Consider the following 9,747-nt stretch of genomic DNA (forward strand, 5'->3'; position numbering starts at 1 on the left):
GAAGGAGCGAGAATATTAAGTAGTTGATACAAATGAAACTCCTGCCGGCTGCCAGCAGAGTTCACCGGAGAAAAGACGTGGCTCTGTGCGTGCGTGCGTGCATGAGCGATAGAGCTGGTCCCGGGCTCCCGCGCAGCGCTGTCAGCCTGGACCCGCTCCAGGTGAAGGAAGGGAGCCCCTCCAGAGCCCGTACCGCTGTGGGGGAGGACAGGGGCTGGCCTTAAACGGGACCCTCTGCAAACCTGAGGGATGCTGGAGGAAGGCGGTGTGCCTCCCCGTGTTGGTATTTAAGCACCAGCATCCTGTGCCCAGATGACCGTCGCGGCTTCGGCACGTTGATGGCGTGAGCTCGGTCGTGTGCGACTGGAAGCGTTTGAGTGACTGCGGGGGGAGGTGTCCCGTCAGGCTCGGAGGAGAGGGGTAGGAAAGCTCGGGTACGTTTTGTGCCAGCTTCGGGACAGCCCCTGGTTTCTTTTGGTCACGTAGTTTGGCACACGTGCGTCAGGGCAGCCGGGGAGGAAGGAGAGGAGGAGAAGCAGCGAGCGGGCGCTGCCTCGCCCGGAGCGCGGTGCTCTGCTTCCTCCTAACGTCCGCTGGAAGCCTTACCCACGCTGGGTCGAAAGGCGTCGCGGATGTAGGAGCAGCTGCGGGAGCTGTTGTAGCGGTGGCGGTTCCCAGCGCTCTTCACCCAAACTGGAAAGCCTGGGAGCAGTCTGGGAAGAGGGGCAGGAACCTCAACCCCTCCGGGGCTCGCCCTCCTCTGCTCAGCGGGGCGAGCTGCTAGGAACAGCTGCAGCTCGTTTCACCTGTGCTAAGTCACAGGGGAGATAAAAGGGCCCAGGGCACAGCAAATCCTGCCTATTTTTTTACCAAGCACTTAGTAGTGCAAATTCAAGGTCGGACATAAATAAAAGCAGAATTTCGCTGGAACGCACCTGCCCCTCGATGTGGGCTGCAGAGCAGCAGGATTAATATGCACAAGGAAGATATGCATGTGAGCGTACGCACACATGTACCTGTGTTCACACGCCCACGCACGCCTGCACAAACATTTAATGTGTGCAAACACACACACGGAGCATTTTTGTCTCTGGGGGCAGAATGGTTTCCAGGCTGCACACACAAACCTCTCTTAGGTGCAGTGGTTCTGCTTATGACTGGCATATGGGTATTTTGCCATCAAGATCAGATATTGGCGTACAGACCGGCCTGCCCTATCCTCCCACTGAGGGCTGAGAAATGAGGTGCAGCAGGTGAGCGTATCAAACAAGGGAAGGCAAGGAAGGAGATGGAGGCAAGATATTCCTCCCAGCCAGCTGTGTGGGTCTGAACTCACCCCCCATGTTTGGAGGTGGGATGTATTTTCTGGATGGACTAAGTCTACGTTAGTTAAATACCCCGAGAGATATCCCAGTGAAGGCGCAGATAGGTTGTGGCTTGCAGAGGGCAGCCGATCCTGCCCGGTGGCAGTGGTTGAGGAGACGGTGCCGGGGGCACTGAGTGCGCCGGGACCCTGCAAACTTCTCTTTGCCCAGGCAGCAACAGCTGGCCTTTGGGAAAGTGGGAAAGAACTGAATAGGGAAAAGATGGCAAATTTGCTGAAATGTGGCAAGCTGGGGGCAGGAGAAACAACTGGAGGAGGAGGAAGCAGCAGGACTTGAAGACATGGTGCATGCAGAGGTCAAAGATGATCCAAAGAGTTTGGCCTGGGTGGACTCGCTGGCAGCCAGCATAGTAACCACCTAGTCTTTTGTAAGGAGATTTTTTTAGAGGTAAAAAGATAGATATTATCTGTTTATCCTCAGGACAAGTGTAGCCAAAAGCACAAGGAGGCTCTGCTGGCAAGGAGGAGAGGGATCCCTGGCCCACGTGCTGCGATCCTCCACGACCTGGACCCCCAGGCCCACTTAGCAATGGGGCGATGTGCAGGGCTGCCCGTGGGTCACAGAGTGGGGTGGCAGCTGTGCCAGCGCTCCTGGACCCCGGGGCTGCCCATTTGAGATCACTGGGCATGGGTCATGCCTGATGCGTCTGCCCATCCGGGAAGGGTCACGTCGCATATGGTGATGAAGGAGTGAAATCCCCCATCCTCTCACCACTCAACCCTCACGAGACACTCTCTATTCCTTCAGCCGTGTAGCCAAGGCAACTTTCAGCAAGATGTTGTTTTTGAGGTGGCTCTTTGATGCCAGTGATCTGAGGGGACCTCTTAGTGTTTATGTCAATCCATGGCTCGCAGTTAATCCCAGCGGAAGCCAGCGTAATGTGTTTGCGGAAATTTGGGACTCTCGGTGGTTTGATGTGGACAAATTTGCTTTCAAGAAAGCCATTTCTCAGCATGTTTTGGTGGATCTCCTATCTCTTTATGATGTTTCCAGGACAAGTGCGCTAACTGCCCATCAGTCCATGTCTTTTAACCATCAGCTTCTGGCTGGGAGACCACACCTGCCTTAAGCTACACCTGCAGGAAGGTCCAAGCCTCCCTGGCTGCAGAGAGACTCTGGTCAACAGGCTAAACCTTGAGGAGGCATCTTAAATTTATGCCTGTGGAGTCAGTGGGCACTTCTTGTGTGTGTTTGCATGAAGCCTTGCTCTCCCTATTGCTCTCATTCTCCAGATCCCTCTGATACTCCCATAATTTTTCCCTGTGCTGCCACCCTTTTGGTACTGCTTCTTTCACACAGAATGTGGAAATGAAGTGTCGATACCCCCCGCAGCAAACTGGCACATCGTTCCCTATTAGCCTGGCAGGGCTTGATCCTGCAAGACGCTGAGCACCTTTTCAGTAGGCCCAGAGCATCATAGGCTTTCAGGCACCTAATCCCCTTCATGGGAGCCAGCTAACTCAGTCCTCGAAGGACTGTGAGGCCGAAGCCAAAGATGCTGTTGGCTTCAGTAGGATTGGAAAGCTCTTAGCAGCTGCCTGCCTTGAGGGCTGTTATTGCAGTTTGGTTTGTTTGCTTGTTGGATGGACACAGCTGGCTCACTGATGGAGATAATTGTTATGTTGATGGAGATAACTGGTCTGGTTGCTATTTAAGGGCAAGAAGGTAATCTTGACAGATACTTAAGGAAATGATCCCCTAGCTAAACAAGAGAGGGAAGGTATCTTAAAGGTAACTTTGGGGGCAAAGTTGGCCAATAGTCATAATTATTTTTGTAGAAAACCAGTAGAAATGTTTTCTTTTTCCAAACTCAGATGGGATTCATCTTTGGAAGGCAATTAAATCAACAGACCCATTTATTATTCATGCTTAAGAAATCAGATGTTATGCATTGGACTAATGATGAAAATCTAGTAATTAAATAAGCCAGTGAACAACTATGGAACCTGGCTTTCACTTTTTAATTTAAAGGACATGCTGGAAAAGAAAAAAAGTTTTATTAGGGAGGGACTGCATGTCTTATAGCTGTCCAGCAGTCAATTACGGTGCTGCCACAGCCACATGTATGTCTTAATACATCTTAATAACATCTAAACACAAAGTGACATACAGTCACTTTGCTTTCACTTGTGACTCCTGCTTTCCTGAAGAAATAGCAGAAATGGGTGAAATTTTACCGCATCATTTCATAACCGTTTCAGTGTTCAGTTATTTGGTTTTGTAATAGCAGAGGCAGATTGAGGTTGCAGGAAAAACAGCGAAGTGCAACAGGGATTTTATCATTCCAGAAAGGCTCCTGACCTGTGGCAAAGGGTAACCAGTTGTCTTTCTTGGAGTTTCAGACCCCAAGATGGAGGTCTGCACCCTTTGCTCCATCAAGGGACCTGTGATTTTTTTTAACATTGAAAAGCATCTTTGCATTGTGTTGGACCAAAGGGAATTGGTTAGTGTATGCAATGGTACAGTGCAGGAAGGGAAATGGTTAGAGAGGCAAGAGTCATCCGTTAGGATCAAGCTTGGGCAAGTTTCTGCTTATTAATATTGTCAGAGTGTGAACATCAAAGTTCTGGTACTTTTTTGTGGTACTACTTAGGTGGACTGAGAGATTAAATAATGGCCAGGCCTACTCAAGGTGAAGGCTTTCTGAGAGAAGGAGCCATTAAGAAAGCAGAAGGGAGTCCTGAGGGCAGAGGTGGAAATCTCATCACTTGGAGCTCGTAAAAGTCAGGTCGGACGGTACATGTGACGATGTGTCATCTGGTGCTGACACAGAGATGAGCAATGGATGATCTCACAGATCTTTTCCATCTGGTTTAAGGCAGAGCTGTGAAAGTCAGGCTGAAGACCTAGAAATTAATCCAGGCTAGGCTGGAGGTTGCAATCACAGCTGCACGCCTGAAATACTTGTGGTGTTGGACCAGTTCTCATCCAGCACCTGACACAGGTGCATCTCCAGACTCCACCTGATGTGCCTTCACCTCTCTCTGGGGTGCGCAAAGGGTTTGACTTTCTTGGCTCTTCCAGTTACTGGCTGCTGTTGACGCTGACAGAGACCCTCAATAACATAAGTGAGGATGGATCTTGCGATGGAGACCACCAGCCTCCAGCGGGAGCAGTCTCTCCCAGATTCAGTTCCAGTAGGTCAGTTGTTAAAAGCTTCTGCTCAGTATGAAACTAAATCAGATTCAAAATCCTGACTAAAAGGCAAAAGCCACCTTTATCCATAAGCACGCCAGAGAGCTTAACATAAACTGTAGTGGCTACATCTCTGGTAGGACATCCTTTTCTCAGCATCATGTCCTTTAATATAGAGGTTTCCTCTTAATTGCACATTGTTCTCAGGGTAAAATGCTACAATATCCGCTGTGATATCCCAGCTTTTGATGGCCGCCAGCAACACTCTTCCTGGTTATGGTTCTCTTTCTAAGGCCTTCTTAGCACCTGGCTCTACTATGATTTGTCACGTTTGGGTTTCAGTGATCAAAATAGTATCAGCGTCCTGGCAGCATCCTGCTTTCAAGTCCAGGTTTCTTGACATCTCGTGTATATTGACACCCACCTTCAGCTGAGTTTTGGAGATAGGCCCCACACAGTCCAAGGGGGCAAAGCTACCTACTCTTCCTCCCTAGTGATGTTTCCTCCACCACTGCTGTTGAGCTACCTCCATCCAAAAAAGTCCTCCTTGTCCCCTTCTTTCTCATACAATAATGATAGTTGCTGGATGCTATTAGGCTTCTCTTCCAACCCATCATACCTCCTTCATTCCTAAAGACATAGCGAGATTTTTTTTCAGGTGGTCCCTTCCCACCTGGTGGCCAGATGAGCAGTTCACACCCTTTTGTTTTCATTCAGAAGACCTGAAAATCTGTTTGTTTTCTAGGAAGGGTTTTCCTGTCTTTTTGCCACAGATAACCCCACGGAGAAACTGCTGGTAAACAAACGATGCTTGTCAGGAGCTACTTTAGATTTTCCTCACCTTTACTGTCAGTTAGGCTGAGACTGTCACGCAGTCTTCTTCCCTGAGTTTTCCTTCTTTGCGCTTTTCTGCTCTTAGTTCCTTGGCAGCCTGGTGGGTTTTTTGCCGCCTTTATTACAACCGGTGGAATCTGCCACTAGGGTGGCTTTGTTGGAAAAGATGCAAGACTAAGAAAGACTGAATGTTTCATCCTTTCCAGGAAGGAAAAATATGTCTTGGTCACTATGATATTGAAAGATGATTTATTTAGATTTCTTTGGGTCATTCTTCAATTCAGCTCTCATCTTCTGCAGTTTCAGCATGGGAAATGGGGAACATCTGTAGTCTCCAGATGATGTGAAGGAAATATGTTTTATCTTCCTATCATCAGTGCATCAGCAACAGGAGCTTCTTGATGTAAATCTAATCCTGAAATACTTCCTTCCCCTCCACTTGCCAGCTCAGTTCCCAGGAAGATAACTTTGTTCAGGAAATGTCAGGCTGATACAAGCAGCTATCTAGAAACAGAATGCCTGCAATTTTGCAAGATAGCCCACGTTGGCATCATTTAATTGTAATGGATGGATGTTCGTTCATCATCTTACCGGAGGGAGAAACTCTGGAAAGTTTCCCAACTCTTTTACTGGTTAGACATTTTGGGTTCCCTCTTGCACTGAAATGGTTGTTGCTGGGAACCCCAGCAGGCCACACTGCCTGTCCACCACAGTGGACCTTCACCTGAACTTGGTGTGTCCTGTATATGCATTGCTAGCTCCCAAGCCTCTGTTGAGAACTGATCATAGCCAGATTTAGGAGCTCTCTGGAGAGAAAGACAACAGTGAGCCCCAGTCCTTGCCTGTACATCCCAGGTCAGAACGAGCCCAGCCCTCCAGCTGATGCCCAAACTTGGTTGTGCCAGCACAGCATAGATGCTTGAAGCCTGCTGTGCTAACAGCTAGCAACATGTAGGGAAGGAGCTTACATCATGGAGCTCCCCATCTCTAAACCTGCTTTTCTTCTTGCTCTAGAGAGTTGCTCCCAGGGAGTTTTATTTTGTGGCTGCAGCAAGGAAGGGCAGCTCAGGAAACTATCATTTGGCACACAGCAATGCAGATCCTTCCTTATGGTTCAAGTTCCCATAGCCATACCTCTCCCACCTCCGCAGCACTTGCTGGCACTGCGGAGAAGTGGTGCTGACCCAGAGATCCGTTCCTACAGATAGGCCCTGCGCTTCCAGAGCAGACCAAAACAGGAGCCGGTTCCCTTGAGAGCTCCTTTCCCACATGCTGAGCTGCATTTCTCCCCCATCCAGCTCTGTATGAGGACACCGAGGTCATCAGGACGATGATCTCCCTTTCCCATGAATCCTATGTGAACCTGGGGGCAGCCCAAGCACCTGATATTCACGCTCTGCAGGTGAGCCCTGGCTGATGCAGCAGAATCTGCATCCGCAGGTTTCTGCTGAGGAGACAAAAATCTCCTGAGAAAGAGCTGGTCTTCCAGGCTAGTTCAGCAGAGCCCAAACAATAACTTAAAAAAAAAAAAAGGCCACACTATAGCACATCCCTCTGCCATCCATCCCTGCTCTCCGAGGCTCTTCAGGTATTTCTGAGCTGTTCCCAAGCATCCTGCTGGGTCTTGGCTTACTAAAATGGAGATAAATCTTAACTTAGGGTTGAGTCCTTCCAGCCCTCTGGCTGCTTTTCCATCTATTCTCTGAGCTTGGTCCCACTGATCCATATCCTTCTGTTTAAAGGTGTCTTTGTGGGACAAGAGAGTGGGGTCCCAGCAACTTTCACCATGCTGTCACAGGGATTTAAGGTACTGGGATACCCCAGAGCTCTCTTCCAAAAGCTTGTGTGGCTTTTGGGCCATGGACTATTTGGACTTTGATCATGCATCTTCGGTAGGGGACTGGGCATGGTGGGGCAGAGTGGGTGTTTTGTGGGTGCTCCACGATGCTTTGACTGCTGAAGACTTCCTTCCACACCGCAAATCACAAAGGTGATTTGCTGCCTATGGCAGCTATTGAGGTACCTAATTCCCAGTGAAGGAAATAGGATCTGGGTTTTCTTACCACTGCTCCTGTGCCTGTAAAACAGTTTGGCACTGCCACCCATGAGAGCTGCATCACAGTCTGCAAGGGGACCAGTACTGAAGAGGTGGTGGGATTTATCTTTCTTAATTTCAGACCTTTGGAAGCCTAAGTGAGACCATTGGAGTCACAGGAGGAGAGACTGGAGTCTCCAAAGATATGTCGTTCCACCCTAAAATTGGCGCCCAAGCCAAATGATGGGGCTGGGTCATAATTTGGAGGGTGCAGCATCTCTGCAATGACTTAGCCATGGAGTTGAGCCATCCAGCAAAGCCCCAACACCTCTGTGTTAGCGGACGGGCGTTATTTGACACAGATCTGTCGTAAATGCCTGTTGCGCATTGCTGGGGCTTGGGGGAGGTGGGGTGGCAGCCGAAGCAGGGCAGCTGTTTTCCTGTCCTTCTCGGTGTGTGGTGTCTCCTCCCAGTCTCTCATTGCCTGCGAGCATCACCAGCATGCTCCCTGGCCAGTCCCCACCAGACCAGCCGCACCGGCCTGCCGTTGAGACCGCACCAAAGCACAAAAGTTCGTCGAAAGTCCAAGGCACATTGCAGCTGGCTCTCTGGCAGCCAACGCCCTGGGCTAAGGACCGGCCGGAGGGACCGGCCGGGCCCGGGCTGCTCCTCCTCTGGTGGGTGCCAGACGGCCTCGGGCTGGGCGGCCGCCTGAGATCACCGCCTGACTTCACCAGGGCGGTGGTCCAGAGCAGTGACCCCAGCCCCGGGCATCATGCCTGAGCCGGCTCCACTGCCCACCCCTGCGAGGCTGAGACGAGGGGCTGGGGGTTGTTCACCGCCACGCTGGGGGCTTCTGCCTGCGACGGGAACATAAATGAGCTGTTCTTCGTTAGGGCGGTGAAAGCTCCCTTCTGTCTGGGCTGATCCCGGTGGCCTCCAGGGAGCTCAGGAATGCTTTTGCTCAGTTGTGCTCTCCAGCTGCCAAAGGGCGCGAGATGAGATGACCCTCCTCGCTCTGCATCCCTTCCCTGCCTGCATTATCCCTTCCCTGCCTGCATTTCGGGAATGCAAACACAGCGGCTGTCCCTGTGTGCTGACCAGGAGGGAGGGATTTTTATTTTCCCGTCATGGTCACAGGTGCAAGCGCAGGCTGGGGAGGAACTTGCCTGCCCATCCCAGGAGGTTTCGGTGTAGGTCAGTCCCCTCCTCTGGAGTGGGGACAAGTGGGGAGGGCCGCTGGGGGAAATGCACGATGGAGGTTTTTACCAGCCAGGGACCTGAGCACAGACTTCCTGTATAAGACGCAATCTGAAGAAAAATAGATACACCTCTAACATGATTTGCAAGCGCAAAAGCTGTTTTCAGGGACAACACCGATGTTCCTCCTCTCCCAGCCACAGGGAGCCCAGGGAAACTGCTTTGCGTTGCCCAGCAAGAACCACTACCGTAAAGGATGGGGAAGGAAGGAGAAATGGGAGGATCCCGTCCCTCCGGCAGGTACAGGGAAGAAGACAAACATTGATTTCAGCAATCGTTGCCTTTGCTTGTGTGCATGTGTAAAGTCCAGCAGGAAAACGTAAGAAGCTGGCATGGGGCTGGGCAGATAATGGAGCCGCCGTAGATAGGAGTCTGCAGCTGGTTGTGCCGGGAGCTGTTGTTTATGGGTGAAGCTCAGAGGGAGTGTCCGGATCTGGCTCTGATTAGCGCTTCGGGGTCCTGATCGATGGGAACTGCAGAAAAATCCCTCCCTCTCTCCCCCAGCCTCTCCTGTAAATTTTTTCCCTTGTCTGTCGCCAGTGTCGGCTGCCTAGGTGTCTGATCCCAAAATGTTATCCCTCCCCCCAAAAAGAAAGCCAAGGTGTCAGAGCTCACCCAGCTAGATTTGGAAAATGCCACATTGTTATAAGCAGAAATGGGACAGAAACTGGGGTCCTCCAAAGACAGCTGCCATCAAGGCCCAAAATCACAAGGAGCCCTTTGGAAAAGCAGGGTGAGGTGTCACTCGTGAAGCCCTGCGGCTAAGGATATTCCCTTCATGGGAATACTGGGAGGTGGCTCTTCATCCTGGGGGTAAATACTCCTCCGGTGGAGAGCAGAGACATTGTGTGCTGTTGCACCGCGCTGTATAGTGGGAGACACTTGCTGCTCTCTAAGCAGCAATGTTTTAGCCCTGGGTAATGTAAGCCCTAATTTCCATCTTGCAATAAGCACCTCTGAACAGAGATGGATGGGTTTGGGGGGCAAAGGAGGGACTGAGCAACTTTTCAGGGTCTCCATCAGTGACATTTGTTGTCGCTCCTGTGCTAGAGGTTTAACTAAGATCCCCATTAAGCCTTTCTCCAACCCCTTCCTGCT

Source organism: Fulmarus glacialis, unplaced genomic scaffold (assembly GCF_000690835.1).
Source record: "Fulmarus glacialis isolate BGI_N327 unplaced genomic scaffold, ASM69083v1 scaffold21786, whole genome shotgun sequence".
Taxonomy (NCBI): domain Eukaryota; kingdom Metazoa; phylum Chordata; class Aves; order Procellariiformes; family Procellariidae; genus Fulmarus; species Fulmarus glacialis.